Source organism: Ambystoma mexicanum, chromosome 5p, assembly GCF_040938575.1.
Source record: "Ambystoma mexicanum isolate Mex_15411 chromosome 5p, UKY_AmexF1_1, whole genome shotgun sequence".
Classification (NCBI taxonomy): domain Eukaryota; kingdom Metazoa; phylum Chordata; class Amphibia; order Caudata; family Ambystomatidae; genus Ambystoma; species Ambystoma mexicanum.
The window spans coordinates 835,992,746-836,016,663 of record NC_090930.1 but is presented as its reverse complement, the minus strand read 5'-3'; the positions used below and the strand labels follow the sequence as shown (position 1 = coordinate 836,016,663).

The window sequence follows — 23,918 nt, the reverse complement described above, 5'->3', positions numbered from 1 at the left end:
CACACTCAAAAACTAACTAAACGGTGCTAAGGGTATTGTCTCTGGCCTTGAAAGTGCTCAAATGTTCAAATTCAAAGGAAAGGGTTAACTCCAACAAGAAGGTTCCAAATGAATAATGTTCAGTTTTCAGGGGATGTCCCCCTTCCCCAGGTTTCTTGCCACAACACAAACAGTTTGAAACAATTCTGAATCTCAAGGGCATGTGTCTTCCTTGTAATTCCCTTTTCATAGTGTTACAAACAAAATATCATATCGTATCATACAACTCCGGTGCAGGTCCCAGACTTGCAGAACACTTGGTATACCCTCCTGCCAGGCTTCTTTTACATTCAATATATTTCAAACTTCTAAGGGCATGGGTCTTCCTTAGGATTCTCTTTTTACACTTGGATTTGCCTAGTATACTGTCCTGCCAGGCCTTTCTCATTTAGTTCACTTCACATTCTTGCAGACTTGACTTTGCTTGGTATACTCTCCCGCCAGGGCTTTCTAATGTAATACAACTCTTTCACATTTAGGTGTGGGTTCCAGGTTTGTAACCCTTTTCTCATTCACTCTTCCAACTGGTTTCTCTTTTCCCCAGATAGTGGGGCCGCCGCGTTCTCACATTTATCAGTTCTACAGCTTCATCCCAGCGCCTGAAATCCCTGCTGTGGGCTTGCTTCCACTTGCTTAGTGCTTTGATTTCCTATGCGCTGCTCCGAGCGAAGCGCCCTGATGTCCCAGCTCCCTGCAACGGGCCTTCCGGCTTTGTTTGGCTGCTCTGCAGCTCCTTACGGTCTTCGCTGCTTCCTCTCTGTAGTCGTGGCAGGCAGCTGGCATTTCTCGTCTGGCGTCAGAGGGGCTTTTCCTCTTCCCTCACTCCCAAGGATTACACAGGGCTTCTCGCTTGGCAGGACTTCGACGAACACCATCTCCGTGAGCTACATCCTTCTGCGTGACCATCTGCTTCCTCCAGGCTCCCTGACCTGAGTCGGGAGACGTGACTCTCGGTCTCTATTCTTCAGATGTAATCCTTTTAAATGTCCCAGTGCTTGTTAGACACCTACAACCAGTAGAACGGGTCTCTAGGTTCTCTGTGTCAGTGATCTGTAATGTATCGCTCCAGTCATCTTCCTCGTCCCAGTACTCCCATATGCCTTGTCAGTCCCAGCCTGGCTGACAAGGCATGGTGCTCCACCATCCAAGCTGCCCTCTCTAATAAAATTAACCAACTAAAAAAACATTACTCGCTGCCAACCCCCCCCCCACTCTCACAAAACTGAAATGTATACCTGCGGACCAACCTCCCCCCAACCCCATCCCTGCTGTTCACTTCTGCCAAGGTCACACAAGAGAAAGTTCTAGAAACCATCTATGCCTTGAAACCCTCCACCTGCAAGGGCGATACCTGCCCAGCACACATAGTCAAGCTCTGTGCATCCACACTGACTCCCATTATCACCGATTTCATTAATGTCTCCTTCTCAAGCAGTGATGTCCATCCCTACCAACTATCGCCCCATCACCACGGTCTCTTTCCTACTCAAAATTCTAAACAGGCTAGCCTACTGCCAAGTACAAATGTTCCTGAAACAGCCCTGCTTGACCTAAAAATCCAAATGCAAATCTAGAAATACTCATCCTTCTAGATTTCTCTGCAGCGTTTGACCTTGTTAACCAGGACACCCTCTGCGAGAACCTCGGATCACACTTCCACTTTTCTTCTGAGGACATAACATGGATTAAATCCTTCCCCAGTGACCGAACCTCAAGGGTATTCATTGGAGAGGCGGCCGATGATCCCATATTGGTGCCCATCGGCGTCCCACAAGGCTCCGGTTTCTCACCCATCCTCTACAACAAGCCTCTATTCTATCTGCTGGACTCCCTTGGGATCATATACACACATTTTGCAGATGACACACAAATCCTCATCCCCATCTCAGGTAACCACACCTGTGACTCTGTCACCATAAACAGAACCTACAGTATCATAAAAAACTCGATGGCCTACAACAATCTCTTTCTCAATGATAAAACAGAGCTGCTCATTGTAGGTTCGCCTTTCCGACTCAAAAGCCTTGATATGGCCTTCTCCACTTTATGCATTGATGGCTCTGACATAACGGTCCTAAAGCATGTAAAAACCCTAGCTCTACACCTGGAAACAGAGGTGTCTATGACCAAACATATCAATGCTAGCGTCAGCCATGGCCCACACTTCCAAACTCAACTCATTGAGCAGACAATTTCTCTCCCAGAATAATTTCGCTCATCAGAGTTCTCATCATTAGCAAATTGGATTATTGCAATGGACTCCTCATGAGTACAACTGCAAATAACTTGGCCAAACTCTAGATTTTACAGAAGAAAGTCCTGCGCGCTGCTCTGGGCTTACGCAGATCAGACCACATCGCTGCAACCAGACATGAGGTCCACTGGCTTCCCCTTAAAGCCTGTATCAATTTCAAAACACTAACTATTGCACACTGCTGCATCTACAAAGAGGCCCCCCACTACCTCAACAACATTATTACCACAAAACCACATGTGCGCTCAATACGATCTGCATCCAGTACCTCACTACTCATTCCTCGTTATAGAAAGAAGAGAGCAGGAAGCATCCGCTTCTGTGTCACAGTGCTCACCCTCTAGAACTCTTTGCCGCCATCCATTAGAAAAGAACAGTCCTACAAACCTTTTAAAAAAACGTGGCTGTTCGACATATATCACTAAACATCATGTGACGCTTTTCCTACACTGCCAAACCATTGTACCGAACACTGTGATACCACTGGGTCTGGGCGTTACATAAATGCTATAAAAAAATACATGGGAATGGTAGGCAGTTCTTGACATGTCATACCGAAAGACATCATTAGTAAGTTTTGTGGATGGTTGGTGAGAACTATTACATTAAGCCATAAAGGCATGAGACATGGAGGGAATAGCCATAAAAGGGAAAGGGCGATATGCGTTTTCATCTGATGATGCCGTATTATCCCCTTCAGGGTTGCCTCCCCATGTGGACCTACCACATATAGCCGCCCCCAGGGTCAGGATCAGGTAGCAGCTGCTGTCCCCTGGCCACATGGGGAGAGCTACCTCCGGAAAAGGAGTGATGACATCATCAGATCCATCACACTACCCAGAGCTAGGCAACAGGGTTACTCATAATCCACTTTCCTAGTTGCCCGCATGGTGGAGCATCCAAGTAAGCATTCTAAGGATGGGAGCAAGGTAGTTAAAGGTAAAGTAAAAACTTAATAACATACAATAGGGAATGTCCATACAATATATTACTCAAAGTAGATCCATCTGTTGCTGTGCAAGGAAAATGAAATGCTGAATTACAGGTAAGGAACACTGTAAAATAGATAGTTCAAGTCTGGAACGGGTGACCCTGCAAAGGCAGGGTCACTGGGAGATAGTGGTGTCAAGTGGGGACTCTGAGCACAAAGGTTGCCCAAGTTAGAGGAAGAATGCCTCAAAATCAGGGTTTATACTAAAGGGAATAATCCTATCCCAATATAATTAAATGCAAGTGTATAAAAACAATAGGCAAATGCTTGCTGTTATCGGAAAGCAACCATGAGCTGGAAGAGAGTTTAGAAATAGATTTGAAAGTCAAAGATCACCGTTGACAAAAATAGTCTCCTGTTCAGCAACAATGATTTAGATGAGGAAAAAATTAGCTTCCCTCTCACAATGGGAGTCTTTAAATTTAGCAGTTGTTTTGGACACAGTGATCTGATGCTGGGGTACAGTGCTGCTGTCCAGTAGACGATAACAAAGGTCCAGTGGTCAGGTGGTGCAGACGGTGGCTCAGCAATGCAAAACAAGGTAGATGTGTGTATCCCCAGAGTCTCTGGCCTCTTAGAAAACACTAACAACAATCAAAAAAACGAAATCTAACTATAGGCTGCTGCCTATACTCGCCTTCAGTCACACAGTACTCCCCCCCTTCATGTCAGGCCACACGTGTCGAGAAGCATATTTTCTTCTTGAAGCTGAAAGGTCTTGGATAATTTCAACTGAGCTGATCCGGCTGAGTCTTGGGAATGAATGCTGAAACAGTCCCCTCTTGTCTGTTGAGAGACTGGTGTCCAAATATCCAAGTAGCGGTTCATGCTCAGAGTGTAATTGTAGGCCGGATGCTGTAGCAGGGTTTCTAATGTCCCTTTTTAAGGGTAAGGTTACCTCGGGCGCGTTCTAGCCATTGACAAAGGATTAGGTTCAGATTGCCTGTTCTTATACCGATATATGAAGCTGAGTGCACACTTGGCCTCTAACCCAAATCATGCATTATTTCAACCCTTTGGAATCCACCTAATCATTGAAGGGGCCACATTCAATCTTTTCCAGGCTCCTTCCTGTGCAAACACTCTGGGTGTAGATTCTGTCTTGAATCCAGACATCACATTCAAATACAAGCCAGATCTAGAATTGGTTGCTCTGTTCTCAGGGTTCCTGAGTTCGCAGCAGCCAATGCAACATTTTTCATGGAGCATATATGTTTCAGAGTTCAAAAGAAATGGCAACTGCCTGTGAAACTTGTCATGGAGGCTTGATGGCACCATCTTCTAGAGCACACATAGCTAACTAGTCAAGGTTAGTATCCTAAGAAAACAAAGGGTTCATTTTAGGCACACCGCCCTGGGAAGTGTAATGTCCCTTGGGGGGCACAATACACAGAGTTGCACTTTAACTGAGGCCTAGGATTAGGAACATGGCAGGGAGAAGTTTTGGATATTAGATTTGGTGCTCGAATATCAGAGCCTCAACTCTGCCATAATAATTAGAAATGTGTTGGAAATGAAAAAAGTACTCACAGCCAAGGGATTCACATACTGCTCTCAACTCAGGAAGTATGGCTGAGTCAAGTTTATTCCACCACACAAATGCCCTATGGTTAGGATAAATGGGATAAAGGAATAAGGACTCCTCAAAAGTGAAAGAAGGAGCAATTCCAGCTTGCTTGTGGACCGTAATCCATTGGTCTGTACCTCACTTCCCTTGAGTTTGCCTGCTGACAGTCAATCAAATGTTATTCACAGTCAATGGGCTTCTAAGTGTCCCTTGCAGTTCTTCTGTGATTGGCTTGGCTGCCATCACCATAATCACGTTTCTGCCATTGCTGTTGTAGTCAGGAAGCTGAACTTTCTTTAGGTAGTACTTCGCATCAGCTGAACTACTGGGTCCAGATTTGTTTTAGGTCTTGACACACTCAGGAGCACATTTCCAGATTGCTCTGGTGCTCGGCGGCTTTGCGGCTCTGCTTTGGAGTACAGACATGTGGTTCGTCCAAAGCCGCTGCCAGCACAGGGGATGCAGGTGCCTTCGCTTTAGCTCCCCTTCACTTCCCTCATCTGCCCACACTGCTCATTGTTTCTCTCTGCCTACTACCTCTTACTCTATCCTGACTCACAGCATTAATCTGCCCTTCTTCATATCCTCTCCTAAATGTTCTTCTTCTCTGGATGATTCTGGCTTCTCACACCTCTGGAGTGTTAGCTTCTCTATGCTAACGTTTTCAGATGCTCTTTCTCTCTTACTGTTCTCATCTTCTATGGTGCCGCCTAAGGGGTTCGACCCTCTTTCTCTCCTCCATTCTGTTGGTACATCCGTTTTGTCTTGCCTTCCTCTGTTTCCCCACCCTCTCCATTTCTCTGCCACTTTCCTCTGACAGGCTCTTGCGAGGGTTATGCCTCTCCACTCTTCCTTCCACATGTGCCCTTCTCTCTAGCTTATTCCACTTTCTTACTCTTTCTTCCTGTTCTGCTGTACTTTGTCACCTACTCCCTCTCTACCCTTCACCATTCCTGCCTGTTCATTCCACTCCCTTTCTCTCTTTGCCACCCCGGTCCTCTCATGCCTGCCTCTGATGACTGCTTCACATCATTTCTCACTACCACCGACATTGGTTCCTACACACTTTACTGAAATACGGGCCTAGCCCCTCACCCCAACAACAAGCAACTCCAATGAGCTGTAGTGCCTGGTCCTTTACCATCTGTCATGAATGGTCCTTTACCCATCAGGATTCTCTGGGCAAATTAAAACTTCTGTTCCCTGCTAAAGTGTGCTGGGCTGTTAATGGCAACGCAGCTCAGCAGTGTAAGCCATTAAAGGGGGCAATCACTATATTGACCTTCATGCTGCCGCTTCTGTCCATGGAATCATACACGCCTCTAAAGTCTTGATCCATGCGAGTAAGGAGATGTTTCCTGATGTTTGTCTGCTTTTGTACCATAGCTTGGTATTGAGCAATTTCACATAGTGGGACACTACAGTTGCATTCATTTCTATGGGTCAAATGATGGCTAATCCATTTAAAAATACATAATTCTGCTGAATACCCTCACAAAAAAGATTTTATTAAACCAGTCCTCTGCCTTTTGGATATCCAATATGGTCACCTTTGTAATTAGTGTCTATCACAGGGAGTTTCCTGGAACATTGTCTTCTGTATCATTGGTGGGCAAAACTTGCCCAGGGATGTTTAAAGTCATGGGGCAATAAGTGTTTCTCCTGAGTTTCAAGTATTTATCCAGGAAATAAATAGCAAGTCCGGTCTCTATCTAGGTGTCTCTGAGCTCTAATCATCTTCAGCAAAGTGCATGGGCGAGTTAGGGATAACTTTAAGTCTCCTCTCCCGAAGAGCTTTCCCTTGGTCCCTGAGCCCATAGAGGGCTAATAAATGGGACCCAGTGCCCTATGTCTGGGTTATTGATCCTGTCTTCTCTGATGTCTCTTGCTACTTGGACAACAAATGTACAACAGTTTATATGTTTCATAACCTACAACCATGCTCCATTGACCTAATCATGGATGAATGACACCCCTATATCTGTCTGGCCACCCAAAAGGCATCCTCGCATTGACTAATGTCTCGCTCACATCCATACAAGTGACATCGAAATCCGCTCCTGCCATAGCTACTGAGCACATACAGAAACCCACAGAGGCCTACAGAGAGGAAGTACAATTTAGCACACATCCGAACATGCAGAATTATAGAGAGTTCTTTTGGACTATTGAAAGTCAATTTCCGTTTCCTACAAAGGACTGGGTGGAGCACTGATGTATGCCACACGTAATGTGCCAATGCTTCACAGAATGTCATAATTCCACCAGACAATGATGAGGATGAAAATGAAGCCCAAGCCACACACCCAGCATGAGAAGTGCAGCAAGGGCGGATCACAAGGCAAGGCAGCACTTAGTGACATAGCATTTTCTGAGTATATGTGTGGGTGGTGTAAGAACTCATGGTGACAACAGTAAAGACAGACACAAGTGATCACAGTTCAAGTGTGTTTATTAAACTGTAAGTGCAGGATGGAAAAACACCTAACCTAAACCTAAATCTAAGATCGGAGCAAGTGTCGACCATTGAATGAAAAATAAGGCAGTCCTTGTGGCATCTTTTCAAAGTAAAAAGCATATAGGAGAAAAAAAACTATTGCCAATTCCTTACAACTAATTATAGAAAGAGTGTGGGATAGGGTATTCAAATAAAGGGAACAGTGTTCAAATAATTAGTCAGGATGTGATTGCCTTGAGGTCTCCCTTCCCCACGTTTTTAGCATGGGACAAGGTGGGACTTAGGAGCACAGCACAAGCTTGAGCATTCCCAGCACAAGCTAACAGTTCTGTATCAGCTATCGGGTTCTTTGATGGTTAAGTCTCTTTTCAATAAAAGTCTCTCGCCTTCGAGGCCTGATGCGCTCAATAAACAAACACAAAAGTTCTGTTCCATGAACACTTTGGGTGATGGCTTCACCTCTGGGTCCCCCTCTTCTGGGCGCAGACCCCTCAGAAATTGTATTCAAAAGATTCACAAGGCAGTTCCTTTCACAGTGAACTTTGGGTGATAGTTTTCCACCCCTGGAACTCCCTCGGCCAGGCTTGGTTCCCAAATGACGGGACACTTCCCTTGCCCTTGTCTTGCAATACTTCTTGCTTTCACAAATCTTAATGTTTTTGTAAACAGGTTTTCAGGCTTTGACCCATTTTGTCGGTTTCACTCTCGCCGACTTTTCCGATATACAGTTCATGTACTAATTTTTATCATGCAGGATTCACTTCCCTTAGCTTTCACAATCATCTTCAGGTCAAAGACTTTTGAAAGTACAGAGGATTTTACAAGACCCCTGTATGTCATTTTGAGCGTCCTTCGTCTCTTCCCACGGCCTTCTGGTTACGGTAGTCTTTACCGTGGGGTAATCGGCCAGAGCGAGTGAGCACCCACGTGGTGCCGGACACTTCTGTGTCTGGTTTTCCCCTTCTTTTGTTACTAGTGTTGCTTGCTTATCAAAGTTCAATTTAGCCCTTGGCTACTTTTCGTTCAACACAGTTCAGCCTCTTATCGACACTCCCCTCGACTCACCTGCTGTGATGAACCGCTTGGCTTTCTTCATCCTTGGAGTCAAGGTTGGTACCAAAGAGACAAGCGCCCCTCCTCGGCTTGGTAATCAGCGGAGGAGGGTCTTGTGTACCCTTTGCATCTGCTGCAACACACGTTGGCTATTGTTTGTGGACTTATCATTCCCTCTGCAGATGTTACACAGGCCTTGGTCGGAAAGGGCAAGGTTGACTCTCTCCTCGTCACACTCTCGGTCTGCGTATTCTTTCTCCTCCTCTTGAAGTGCTGTGTTGAGTTAGCTCTTACGTCGTGCAGCCTGCCTTGTTGATATTAGGCTCTTGTGCTCCCCCTTTTATCCCTGTGACGAAGGGAAAGGGCCATCAGGTGTGTGTGTGATTCTGGTCTATTGCCTGACTTTGCCTGAACCTGGTATTGGGACACGTCAGGTAAATGGCTCTGGTGTTAGTCCATTGTCTTTCGTGCTGTGCGAAAGTGTTTATATGGAAAAAGTGGGGTGGGGGTGTTTTGGAATATCCTATGTGGTAGGATGGGCAAAAGGTGTTGAAAGAAGGGGTATACCGCAGCTCACCTGTCTGTGTGCCACACCCACTCCCCGAAGGACCCGGCATCCAGGTGATCCTCCCTCACTGGTCCACCCCCAGGAACTGGAACCAATAGCGATGGCCGTGTCTTGGCCACCTGGATGACAGATCCCCGGGGACTAGCTAGGGAGACACCTTCAGGTTTCTCACAGTAGGCACACATCGCAATGGGACATAGATGTGTGTCACTTTGCAGTATCAAGCAGTGCAGGCAATGTTTATAATACTGGAACATTTACATATGCAACTTGAATCGACTCATATGCAACTGCCAGTACAACACCCTTTTGTCAACATCACTTCAAGCTGTCTGCACTTCACTTATCTCTCACCCCCCCCATAACACACTCCTCTACCTCCACCAACACTCTACTCTACTCTACCTCAAACCCTCCCGTCCAACTCCAAAAAAGTAGTAACAAAAAGCAAAAGTAGTCATTTCCACCTGGGTTTCTTCCCCTTGCCAGACAGGCTTGGCTGTTGGGGTTGTGGGTATATGGTTGTCCTATGGGTGGGCTACTGGGGACAGACTCATCCATGGTATTGACAGAGGTGGATGGCGTTGGGTTAGATGTGGCCAAGAAGTAATTGAAAGTGCCCTCTCCATATCCTCGAAAAGCCCAGATATCAGTGCAACACCTTGGATGTTGCCTCATACTCTCCATCATGTGCTGGCTTTGGAGGGTACTAGCACCTACCATGCTGTCCAGTTTCCCACAGAGACATAGCATGTGCTCCCCTGCCTTCTTTCCATAACCCCTTATAGCTTTATAGATGTCTCAGATAAGAAGAAGGTGTTAATTCAAAATGTTCTCCTGCTGTTGTAGTCAGGTCTCAATCTCACTGAGTCGATGCATGACAGCCTGGTGCTGTAACTCTATGATGTCTTGAAGGCCTGAGGCTTGACTTATCACAGCTGGTAAGTTTGCCACTGGGAGTGGGGCTGAAGGTAATGTCAACGGAGACACATGTCAGACATCACCAGAGCCATGGCCACAAGGTGACCAGAATCCAGTGTCGCCCAGACCTCCATTTGATTCATGATTCATTGGTGCGGACCCCAGTAGGTGTGCAAAGTGGAGTGTCTGTATCCTATATCTGACCTTCTCTAAATTCCACTGGCAAGCATTTAAAGGGAAGGATGAGGCCCAAGACATGGGATGGGTGGAAGGTGGCCTTATAGATGCATGTGAAGGACGTGGAACTTCTGTTTGCATATGCAGTGCATGTGGTGCACTCTGTGCTGGCTTCATGGCTGTAGGTACCCGGTGTGGCCTTCAGTGCCAAGAGTGGCAGCTGATTTCACAGAGACCTTGCACCCTGGCACTGTTGGTGTGGTGGGGCTTGGGGGAGTTACATATGTAGCATGCTGTGAGGTGGCAGGTTTTTGTCTATCAGACGGTCTGGTCCCCCTTGGACACTGGAGGTATCCTCTGTGGAAAACATGGGTGACATGCAGTCAGTTATACTGCCAATGATGACCGCAGTGATACATACATTGATTTGCTTAGCAGGCCTAGCTATGTTCATCTGCTGTGCATGGATGCCTATTCAGGTGGTCTGCATGTGGGAATTTATGTTGCAAATGAGATACATAGAGGATGGGCGGATTTCCTGGTGTACTTTGGTTCTCATGTGATGGCAGCAAGTATGGTGGAGGGACAGGCATTTTTGTGCCAGCTAGCACAGTGTTGATGACTTTTCTGGGATGGTGTGCTGTGGTATCATTTCACTCATTTACTACGTTCCAGTGGACGGGGAACCATACAGACATCCTGTGAGGTTTACTTCCCTGCACTTTCAATACATAAATGTAAGAATGTAGACTGTGTACTCACCAGCTGCTACATCTGTGCCTGCCCGTATCTCTGCATCTTTGGATCTAGTGATGCTGGTGATGGCTACCTTTGCCTCCCAGGTGTGCATCTATGGGTCGGCCACAGTTCTACCTCCAGTCGCAGGGAACTCCTGGCATTGGTCTGATATGATGGGTCAGGCCCCACCACTTAGGGTTGTCCCACCTCTTCTTGATGTCCCCCGATGGTACAAGGATTGGCAAAAACAGCCTTTACTGTCACACAAAAGGTCCCAAAGCACAGCACATTTAGCTGAGGCAGTTTTTACCATCAAGTGGCCCAGCAGCATGGATGCCTCCTTAAGCTTCAGCAAGCATTCGGAGTTCCTGCTACTGCTCGGAAAATGTGGACTTCCTCTGCCTCCCATCCACTCACTTTCCTCCAGCAGTGCCCCCAGATTCCTGGCTGCTGCTAATTTTTGATGGATTGCGTACTGGAACTCAGATTCAGGGTGGAATGAATAGCAGTAAGGGCCACATAGACACATGCTCTTTTCTAGGAATGCTGTATTTCTGGTTCCAGTATCGCTATTACCAGATGCAGTAATGCACTTCCAGTAATATCAGTTGAGATGTCAAGAGTGTTACCACGGTGTGGCCAGCGAGCTTGAGATGAGGACGTGATTCCTCAGGGTTCCCGAGGCCGCCAGCCAAATCCTGGAAATATCCTGCAATTTGGGTACTACAATGACTAAAAATCATATCCACACACGGCGGAACCTATGTAGATCGAGCCGCTGTGACGCTGAACTGAACCGCAGCGGCAGTTGGACACAATCTGTTGCAAAACTCAGCGGCGGCCGACTGTGGCAGCCCGGCAAGATGCCCGCTGCAGCAGCAGATTAGAGAAGGCAGCGTAACTAGCCCAGCGGAAGCAGACGTCCTGCCCCTCCAGCGCCCTGCACGAGCCGCCAGTGATACTGAGGAGACCGGGTGCAGGTACGGAGCCTGGGGATCACCCCCAGACAGAACCAAGCGTACATGCGGGAGCAGACCACGTTGGTGGAGGTGGGCGGGTCCCACTGCCGGCGGTCCCATGCCGAGGAGGAAGGAACCCGCCGGCGGATACTGACGGGCTCTAACGAACGGTGACAAGCACATGCCTGAGCCCCTAATGGCACACTACCTCGGCGGTGGCACACCCCGGAACCACCGCACGTGCACTGCTACAGCTGAGTGGAAGACTCCAGAGGCCGTGGTACAACATCCCCTGGCCCTGCGTGACAACAATAACAGCAGACTGGGGCCGGCTGGGGCGCGGCTGTCCCGAGTGGGGGAAAAGTCCCACGCAAGACTCGTGATTACATCTCCTCCCGGGGAGCAGGCATTCCCTGCAGCATCCCAGCCAAAATACACGCTACGAAGCACGGGCTTCTCCAATCCTCCATGCAGAATGTTCCCACTTGTTACGGCCACAACATGGTGCCGGTGATATTACGGCAAAGCTAATCCACAATAACAGAGCTGCAATATTTGAAGCGAGGAGTGCTTACCAACAAACACAAATGGGTGAAACACGAGGGCTGAGCTGCCCAATAGGTCGGGGGGAAAGAGGGATCCGCCAAAGCCACTCAGAACAGAGCTGGAAACAGGCACTCAGTGAATACACTGCAAGCCAACCTGTGGACAACACCATAACCCGACATCAAAGCAGGGACATCCAAGCGCACATTGCTGAAGCGGATTATGTGGTGTGCTAACTGAAAATTCAGGCAGCTGGAAAATATTGCATGCGACAACTGATCACAACATGGAAACCAGAGGAGCACATAGTGGGTAACATCAGGGCTGCCAAAACGGGTGGTAGCTCTTCAGCATACGACACAACTTGCTTACCTACCGATGGACAATAACATCTTCTAACATCCCCAGAACAAGGTCCCCTGCTCACCTGACCTCCACCCAGACCTGAGAGCACCTGTGGCTATAGTGAAATCCTCCACCAAGTAGGTGCACCTAGTACATATGACCCACTGCTAAAAACCTACTTTATGAACAACAACTGTGTGAGGCTGCCCTCCCATGGACCACTATCCACGGTTCACTACGGGGAAAGATAGAGGAAGGGTTGCAACAATGCAGAGTAAAATAGAACAATATACAACCCTCACCCAAACCCTCCCACAAGAGCAGGCCAAAACTGGCAAAACACCAGAAACGGAGGGGGACATATCGCTGAAAGATGTCATGAACGCCATTGTGAACTCAAGAACCTCTGTGGAAAAGAAAATGGACGGCATCAGCACAGAAGTGTCGCTGCTATGTCATGACCTGCAAAAACTCACAGCCCGCACGGGGAAGACCGAATGACGAATTTCCGAATCAGAAGACAACTTAAGGATTGTGAATCAGCAAATGACAGGAGCGCTAGCCCGCCTCAAAGCACTGGAAGAAAGGGTGGAAGAGGGAGAAGGCAGAGCAAGACAGAACAACATCCGGATCCTAGGACTGCCTGAAAAAGCGGAAGGTGAAAACATGGACCTGTTTCTTGAACAGTGGCTCGCGGACCTCTTCGCCCCCAAGACCCTATCAAATTTTTTTCAATTGAACGGGCCCACCGGATGTCAACTGGCAGGCAAATCCCAGGCGCTCCCCCCCGCACAATAATAGCAAAGCTCCTGAACTATAGAGACTGGGACGCAATACTTCAAATGGCCAGAACCAAGGGCTCAATAACATTCAATGACCCCAATATAGCCTTTTTCACAGATTTTACCAGGGAGTTGCAGAAAGCAAGGCAATCCTTTGGCCAACTGAAAAAGCACCTACAAACCCTCAATATAAAATATGGACTTCTATTCCCAGCACAACTGAAGATATGCTTCAATGGAACGACCGTGCACTTCACGGACCCAGCTGAAGCATGGAACTGGGCAGAAAACCATCTAGAGGGCGATAGCCGTTCGAACAGGCGACAGGGTAATGGCAAGAACCGACTGAGACAAGAGGGAGCACCTCCTGTACGCCCACAACAGGAGCCGGAAGCGCAGCCAAATAGAGACAATTACTAAGATGAAGGATATGGCACTGACCCGCAAAACAGCACACTGAACATCGGCATCATGCCCCTGTAATGCGTAGGCAACATACAAACTGTGAACCCGATGCCTGTATAGCTGGCGGCCCAGACCGCGTACTCTCCACTGTTGTTGTTGTTATTTTTGCAGTTACATACCAATACGTATGAGAGCTAAGAGATGAATGAGAAGTATTAGTAGTTTGTAAATTTATAACGGGGTGACAGATGCTTCACTTGGGGACGAAGAATAGGGAGCGGGGTGTTTGGGATGAGTTCTTTGTTTACTGTTTTTCATACAAGGGTACTGAGACCACACCGTACATGTGCACAGCAGAGACAGCACAAATGATAACACTCGCAAAACAGATCTTTCTAGCAAAGCACACTAATGACCCACAAAGCCCATATATCCAATGGTGTTGCCAACTGCGATAACTAACAAGCGCCTGACACTTCTGACATGGAAAGTCAATGGACTAGGGTCTGGCATCAACATAGTACTCCTAACCGAAACTCACCTAGCTGGGATGATATGCAATCCCTTTAAAAGATCCAACTACCGCATTGCAGTACACGCAGGCTTCTCCATGGGAGCCAGAGGAGTGCTGATCCTAATCCATAAAAGGCTGCCACTAAAGATATCCAAGGTAACACACGATACTGGGGGAAGATACGTACACATACAAGCCACACTATGGAACCAAACCCTGGCAAATAAGGCGGTGTACTCCCCGCCAGCACTCTTATCCACACTACTCGCAGAAATCACACCCATACTGGTTGCAAACACAGCAGACATCTGGATGTTAGGTGGAGACTTCAATGAAGTCATGGACAACACGCTAGACTGTACACATATACAGAGGAGAAGTCCTACAGCCAATACCAAACTAGCAACCTTTGCCCCCGCACTGGGTTTGAGAGACGCATGGCGCGATCTGCATAGAGACACACAGGAATACTCCTTCCACTCAGGCGTGCATGCCTCACTGTCCAGAATAGATCACTTCTTTCTGCCAGCCCAAAATATCCATAAAGCACTCAATGCATCCCTACTCCCTCGTGGCATCCCTGACCACTCCCCACTAATGATGGAACTCGAAACGGAAAGACCACGTCCCCCAACCACCTGGCGACTTAACAGCTACTACCTAGGATTCCCAGGAATGTTGGAAAAAATAAGCAATAGCACATCCACTTACTTTGAATTGAACACGGGTACCGTGGACGATCTTGGAACATAATGGGAAACCTACAAACCAGTACTTAGAGGGAAAATCCACACATGGACAGCAGCACATAAAAGGGCACACTGGGAAGCATTAGTAGAAGCAGAAAAAGAGTTGGCGCGCAGGGAAACAACACATAGACAATAATACACCGGAGACGAACAGAGCACTGATACTGGCACAGAAAAAACTGCACAGTCTGTCATTAGACTGTGCAAAAAAGGCACACAAAGCCATGAGAGCAAGGTTGTACGAAACAGGGGAGAAAGCCGGTAAATTGCTAGCCTGGATGGAAAGACGGGATGAGGGACACCAGCAGATTAGACACATTAAAACTGTAAACGCAGAACTAGCCACAACTGATAGTGAAATAGCTGAATGCTTTGCTGCCTACTATGAGGAGCTCTATAGCTCCCCGAATACCCCAAGTGAGAACACGCTACTAGACAAAGTCACTCTCCCCTCACTGGATACCGAACAAGCCGGCACACTCGAAAGCAATATCTCAAAAGAAGAGATATTGGAAGCCATCTCCCAACTCCAGTCAGCCAAAACCCCAGGCCCGAACGGCTTCCCGATAGACATTTGGAAGAAGCTAAATGGGGAAGGCATTGGACCACACCTGCTTAATATGTTTGAATCCTCGAGAAAGGAAGGGATACTCCCGGCAGACTTACGCAAGGCCACCATAATTGTAATACCAAAAGATGGCAAGACCCGGACGAATGCAGCTCCTATAGGCCCATATCCCTGATAAATAGTGAGGCTAAGATATTGGCGAAAGTACTCACCAATAGACTCCAAAAAGTAATCCCTTTCCTGATCCACCCGGACCAATGTGGCTTTATGCCGCAACGTTTCACAAGGATGAACATCCGCAGTTTACACCTAGCGCTTGAAAGAGCGCCTACCCTGCAACAATCACTGGCGCTATTGGCTTTCGATTTTGAGAAAGCCTTTGATTCACTATACTGGGAGGCGCTGTGGGCAATCATGAGGAAAATGGGCTTTGGTTAACACTTCATACAATGGGTCCGACTCTTGTATAATACCCCCATAGCGGAAATAAGAGTGAACAGCTGGCCCTCACGTAGCTTCCGATTGGGGAAAGGCACCAGGCAGGGATGCCCGCCATCAGCGATGCTGTTTGCCCTGATTGTAGAGCCCCTTGCCATAATTCTGAGGAATACACCAACGTGGACGGGTTTCCGATGAGGCCCAACCTGGGAAGCCAGAGTCTCTCTATACGCTGATGATCTGCTGATTTATCTGGGCAACCGGCGTTATCCTGTCCCATAGTCACACAAATACTGATACAATATGACAGATTCAGCGGCTTGAGAGTGAACGGGAGTAAATCAATACTGTTCCCGGTTAAAGGAATAGACTGTATACCTCCTGAGGGCTCCCCCTACAAAGTTGAGATGGAACACCTCCAATACCTGGGTATCCTAATCACGAATAGACCGGAGGACTATGTGACCGATAACTTATACCCAATTATGAAACGCTTCACACAAGACGTCAATCATTGGGTAACATTGCCACTGACCCTATTAGGAAGAGCGGCACTCTTCAAAATGCTAGCTCTACCCCGCTTCTTGTATATCCTACAGAACGCTCCTCTACACATCCCCACAACTGAATTTCGTAAAATGGATAAGACACTGCGGAAACTACTATGGGGAGGGGGGACACCCAAAGATGGCACTAACCACGTTCCAACAATCTGTATGGGAGGGAGAGATTGGGCTCCCACACATCCAAATATATTATTGGGCGAGCCAAATGGCGACTGTAAACGACATACTACACGGCGACCCAGAATTGCCGCACATACATGCAGAAATAGCAGCAAGACATGGCGAACCTCCAGTCGAAAGCCTGTATAAGGTGGTGAGCCGCCCCCCCTCTCGCACAATAACTGCTCACACGTCCCAAATCTGGAGCCAAACACAGACACATAGGATGGGGAAACAAAATCATTCCGGTACAACCCCTCTGTAATAATGCTTTTCTCCCAGAACTCCACAAACCACCCAAATGGCCAAATTGAGAAACGGCGGGTTTACAAATGGTCTAGCAAGTGATAAAAGACAGTAGAATCATACCATTTACCGGCCACGTATAGTCTTCCACCCACCGAACACTATCATCACACGCAGCTGTCTCATGCACTTACCAAACATATGTCCAGTTTCGGCATGCTGAGGAAGAAAAGCTAGCGAAATCCGTGCAAGAATACAGCAGGGCGGGCTGCAGAAGTTACAGTGTGCTGGGTGAGCGGAGAAACAAAATTGCGTCTTGGAAAGAACAAAGGACTGATTTTGCAACAGTCGCACAGTGCTAATGAGGAGCTGCATGGTGTGCTTTATAAGGGACTTCAGCTAAATTAACTCGGACCGAAGTATTGGTGCGCGGCGGCAACATTGCAGTTATAAGCCCCTGAAGCTTATTGACACGTGACTGCCAGCTGATTCATGGATACAAAGTAATGCTGTGTGCCGAAGGAATGGTGCCCATGAGAGGAGCGTAAGCAGCAGACCAGCACGGTGCTCGACTGCGTGCAGCCTTTGGACAGTGGACACCTACCCTTAAGGATGGAATAACTGGAGAGAGACGAGCGGCGCAGAAGGTGACACAGGGCGCTCACGTGCCCGGGAGTAAGATCCCCACGCACGCGGGCAGCCACACAATTGCTACAGTGGTCCGCGAGGAATCGGGCTCAGACATAGCTGGAGGGAGGCGGGCGGACCCTGCGCCACGAGCTGTGAGCCTGGGAGTGTGAAATAGTACAGAGCAGCGACTGTGGAAGCCCTGCACACATTCCCATTGCTCGCGTAGCATGTATGTGTTCAAACTACTGTGTACACAGAGCGAAACGCAGCGTTGCAAAAGCGATGTGGGAGGCAGCGAAACCGTTCCAGCATTGGCAGATACGGACAGGCTGCGGAACATAAAACACCCCACTGGAAGACTCCCCCAAGCAGCAGGAGGGGCGCTCGCAGCCACATGCAGAGCGGAGGATACTGGAGAAGCCCCCAAGTCATCAGAAGGGCATGAGAGAATCCCCTTAATGGTGCTTTGAAAAATTGATGGGCGCTGATGAGGAATGGAACAGTGGGAGGCCACAAATGAAACAATGAAAGCTCCGGGTGCAGGGATGGCATATAAGCCCCCACAATAACGGCAAGGAGGACATATAGCATGGGTGCAATCACAACCCGGATGGCCAAATGGAAACTACTAGGCTATGAGCAAGAGCAACCCTACCTGCAGAAAAGCATTGTGGAGAACCGCCATAGTGCCCTCCCCCTGGTAAGCCGGCGATCAGACACAACGGGGCAATGTACTAAGCAGACTGCCCATAAAGGGAAAAGACACTGCCGAACTGCATCGAAGGTGAGCAAATATCACGGGGGCTGCGCATGGTGGAGTCAAAGCCCTAGCAGAGACAGTAAGCAACAGACCCTTTAGCGGAAAGTGGAAGCTGCATATAAGCACAACATAATTAATCAACGGGGAGAGGGGGAAAAAAGGCCTGTGGTCAACAAAATAAACATTCATGGCTAAGCACAAGTAACAGCCGATCACCAGGGGTGCGCATAAAACTGACAACAGGGCATAGGGGGGCCCCGCTAAACAGTAACAGGCCAACAAGGTTAACGCCTGAACCGCCCTGTACTAGCACTGTGGCACCCGGGCCCAGAAACGAGGGCCGACTGAGATATCATCAACCAACGCGTAGCATTCTGCACGAAGAAAGGGCACAATCAGATACATAAGGGGACACCCCAAGAGGGCTGAGGAAGGGCCCCAGCGCTGGATCCCTGTGGAGCCGAGATCCACGCTGATCAACACAAAGGAGGATCAGTGGGCAGGAGCCGCCAGCTCTCTGTGTAGTGGACCGATACATAAGGGGAAGGAAGCATGCGACAGGTAGGGCCATAAGGAGCACTGCAAATTGCGAAGAAAAGGCAGAGGGGCGATACAGGAACCTACATAACATCGAAGGGACACAATCCTGTGTGGCAACAGCCGGCGCAATGGCTCAAAAAGGAAGCAAAACCAAAGGCAAACAGCCGACAATGGACATATTCGCCAAATCGCAGCAGCCCCCGGCCACTTTGGCACCAGACATGGCCACTACACCTGTAGATGATACCTTACCGAGAGATGACCACAAGGTCCTAGCAGCCCTCACAGAACTAAAATCCTCCTGGGGAAGAGCTATGGCCGACCTGAAAGCAGTACTAGAAACCAAAATCGACGCAGTAGGAATGGAGGTCAATCTGCTGAGACAGGATGTAAGAGCGCTGGCAGAAAGAACGAGCGGCCTAGAGAGCGCAGTGAAAATCAACACGGACACCAGCACGAGTAACGCCAAAGAGGTCCACATCTTAAAGCAGCAAGAGTCCAACTTGGAAAACCGGGCAGAGGAAGCAGAAGGGCGAGCAAGACGCAATAATATACGCGTGGTCGGCCTACCAGAAGGGGAAGAAGGTCAAGACCCCACAGAATATGTGGAGAACATGATCATCTAGGCAATGGGGGCGAGCAAGCTCTCCCAGGGGTTCGCGATCGAAACGTGCGCACAGGGCCCTGATGAGAAGGCCGCAACCCGGGGCTCCTCCACGTGCAATTATAGCGAAGATCCTGAATTACAGAGACAGGGAAAAGATACTGGAATTTTTCTGGAAGGGAGGAAGGTTAACAAGGACATCGCTACTATCACTGCATACCCGGATTACACCATGTGGGTGCAGAGACAGTGTTATAGCTATGTGGCGGTAAAAAGGAGATTGCCCACAGCTGGATACAAATATATGCTGCTGTACCCTGCGAAGTTCAAGATCCTACACAAAGGCAAAGCACACTTTTTTGACACCCCAGGAGATACAACGAACTGGATGGACGCCCACGGCTGCCCGGAACATGGAGATGACCAGGAGCGAGATGAACAGGATAAGTGATACGGTGCCATGCATAATGCTGTTGGGTGTGGGGTGAATTGTAGCTGAAGTATTGGATAGGATACAATGGGTGCAGAGAAAATGTGAACCCTAAATAGATGGCACACCTAGCATTTGGACTTGTTGGACTGGAATATAGACTGCAATAAAGTAGATAGGAGCGGCAGGTGCGCTGCGCTTGATGGTTAGTACAGGAGGCGCAAGATGGAGACGACCTACCCCCCAGTAGGTAGAGTAGTGGAAGCGCCATTAGGGCAACGTCTTCCTGCTGTGCCGGGAGTACGGGCAAGAGCCAAGAAAAGGGCAAGATGCGAGGGTGCCTGAGATCCAATGATGGAGCTGGGCAACAGTTGGGAGTGGGGAGGGACATGTGTGAGTTGGGGACCAAGTTGGGGCATAGATGAGGTGGAAGTCGGGGACGTTATGGGGTTAATTATTAGAGGTAAACAAAGGGGGGTCTGGGAATCTCTCTACCAGCACGAACACAGCCCAATGACCTGTTCTTGGGTGAATAGCCCCTGGGAGAGACTCTACCAAGTCTTTAGCTCACTGTCCCTTTCACAGAGAAGAAATTTCCCCACATATCAGCCTTTGTCCTGCCCAGGAGCAGTCCAGCGCCGAAATGCTAAGCAATTCTCCTCTGAACAAGAGTACCATCAGTAACCCCATACACGTGTTTCAGCCTTGTTGGGCATCATCAGTGAGGTGAAACTGGTGCCTCTCTAAGAACAGTGAGCAAGGGGTCCACGTCTGGATCGCCCTGTTAACTTAGGGTGAACCCCAAAGTTAATTTATGCAAACAAAGGGGGGTCTGGGAATCTCTCTACCAGCACGAACACAGCCCAATGACCTGTTCTTGGGTGAATAGCCCCTGGGAGAGACTCTACCAAGTCTTTAGCTCACTGTCCCTTTCACAGAGAAGAAATTTCCCCACATATCAGCCTTTGTCCTGCCCAGGAGCAGTCCAGCGCCGAAATGCTAAGCAATTCTCCTCTGAACAAGAGTACCATCAGTAACCCCATACACGTGTTTCAGCCTTGTTGGGCATCATCAGTGAGGTGAAACTGGTGCCTCTCTAAGAACAGTGAGCAAGGGGTCCACGTCTGGATCGCCCTGTTAACTTAGGGTGAACCCCAAAGTTAATTTATGCAAACAAAGGGGGGTCTGGGAATCTCTCTACCAGCACGAACACAGCCCAATGACCTGTTCTTGGGTGAATAGCCCCTGGGAGAGACTCTACCAAGTCTTTAGCTCACTGTCCCTTTCACAGAGAAGAAATTTCCCCACATATCAGCCTTTGTCCTGCCCAGGAGCAGTCCAGCGCCGAAATGCTAAGCAATTCTCCTCTGAACAAGAGTACCATCAGTAACCCCATACACGTGTTTCAGCCTTGTTGGGCATCATCAGTGAGGTGAAACTGGTGCCTCTCTAAGAACAGTGAGCAAGGGGTCCACGTCTGGATCGCCCTGTTAACTTAGGGTGAACCCCAAAGTTAATTTATGCAAACAAAGGGGGGTCTGGGAATCTCTCTACCAGCACGAACACAGCCCAATGACCTGTTCTTGGGTGAATAGCCCCTGGGAGAGACTCTACCAAGTCTTTAGCTCACTGTCCCTTTCACAGAGAAGAAATTTCCCCACATATCAGCCTTTGTCCTGCCCAGGAGCAGTCCAGCGCCGAAATGCTAAGCAATTCTCCTCTGAACAAGAGTACCATCAGTAACCCCATACACGTGTTTCAGCCTTGTTGGGCATCATCAGTGAGGTGAAACTGGTGCCTCTCTAAGAACAGTGAGCAAGGGGTCCACGTCTGGATCGCCCTGTTAACTTAGGGTGAACCCCAAAGTTAATTTATGCAAACAAAGGGGGGTCTGGGAATCTCTCTACCAGCACGAACACAGCCCAATGACCTGTTCTTGGGTGAATAGCCCCTGGGAGAGACTCTACCAAGTCTTTAGCTCACTGTCCCTTTCACAGAGAAGAAATTTCCCCACATATCAGCCTTTGTCCTGCCCAGGAGCAGTCCAGCGCCGAAATGCTAAGCAATTCTCCTCTGAACAAGAGTACCATCAGTAACCCCATACACGTGTTTCAGCCTTGTTGGGCATCATCAGTGAGATTCCCAGACCCCCCTTTGTTTGCATACATTAACTTTGGGTTTCACCCTAAGTTAACAGGGCAATCCAGACGTGGACCCCTTGCTCACTGTTCTTAGAGAGGCAACAGTTTCACCTCACTGATGATGCCCAACAAGGCTGAAACACGTGTATGGGGTTACTGATGGTACTCTTGTTCAGAGGAGAATTGCCTAGCATTTCGGCGCTGGACTGCCCCTGGGCAGGACAAAGGCTGATATGCGGGGACATTTCTTCTCTGTGAAAAGGACAGTGAGCTAAAGACTTGGTAGAGTCTCTCCCAGGGGTTATTCACCCAAGAACTGGTCATTGGGCTATGTTCGTGCTGGTAGAGAGATTCCCAGACCCCCCTTTGTTTGCATACATTAACTTTGGGTTTCACCCTAAGTTAACAGGGCAATCCAGACGTGGACCCCTTGCTCACTGTTCTTAGAGAGGCAACAGTTTCACCTCACTGATGATGCCCAACAAGGCTGAAACACGTGTATGGGGTTACTGATGGTACTCTTGTTCAGAGGAGAATTGCCTAGCATTTCGGCGCTGGACTGCCCCTGGGCAGGACAAAGGCTGATATGCGGGGACATTTCTTCTCTGTGAAAAGGACAGTGAGCTAAAGACTTGGTAGAGTCTCTCCCAGGGGTTATTCACCCAAGAACTGGTCATTGGGCTATGTTCGTGCTGGTAGAGAGATTCCCAGACCCCCCTTTGTTTGCATACATTAACTTTGGGTTTCACCCTAAGTTAACAGGGCAATCCAGACGTGGACCCCTTGCTCACTGTTCTTAGAGAGGCAACAGTTTCACCTCACTGATGATGCCCAACAAGGCTGAAACACGTGTATGGGGTTACTGATGGTACTCTTGTTCAGAGGAGAATTGCCTAGCATTTCGGCGCTGGACTGCCCCTGGGCAGGACAAAGGCTGATATGCGGGGACATTTCTTCTCTGTGAAAAGGACAGTGAGCTAAAGACTTGGTAGAGTCTCTCCCAGGGGTTATTCACCCAAGAACTGGTCATTGGGCTATGTTCGTGCTGGTAGAGAGATTCCCAGACCCCCCTTTGTTTGCAATTATTAGAGGTAGTTTCGGTTGGGTAATGAGCTTATACACACGGGCGATTGTATGTAAGACAGGGACTGAGAAGATGCACAGGGGGGGCGGGAAACGGCTGGAATATGGGAGACCTTAAGATAATATCCTAGAACGTCAGGGGCCTGAATAGCTATCTCAAGAGGAATAAGGTTATGATGTACTTGAGAAGACAGAAGATAGACATAGCCCTAATACAGGAGACACACCTCACAAAAAATAAACTAGAGGTGGTCTGGAAAAAGTGGGGTGGGACCCTTGTTGGGACAACTTATTCAACCTATGCCAGAGGGGTGATCACCTGGGTAGCGCCACGGGTCCCATTTCAGTTACTACAGTCCGCAGTAGAAGCAGTCGGGAGGATGGTGGTACTTTGGGGACTGTTGGAAAATAAAGAAATATGCATTGTAAATACCTATGCCCCGAATCAAGATACAGTGACATACTTCAAGACCTTGTATAAAAAATTATGCCTGTGCCTGGGGGGGGACAGTAGTCTGGGGAGGGGACTTCAACTGCACATTAAACCCAAAAGTAGACAGATCAGATGATAGGCATGACAGGCCAACCCCCGCTGCCAGAGTCCTGCAGACCCTGTTAACAGAGTTTCGGCTAGAGGATGCATGGAAGGCGCACCACCCACAAGATAGACAATACTCACATTATTCA

The 23,918-nt window shown here is 48.5% G+C and overlaps 1 protein-coding gene across 3 annotated transcripts in view; it reads right to left on the bottom strand.

The window, feature by feature from the left end:
• The window catches only part of CFAP70 (cilia and flagella associated protein 70), a 1,359,754-nt gene that overhangs the window by 753,228 nt on the left and 582,608 nt on the right, over positions 1 to 23,918 (bottom strand). The gene's annotated exons all lie outside the window — the stretch shown is intronic.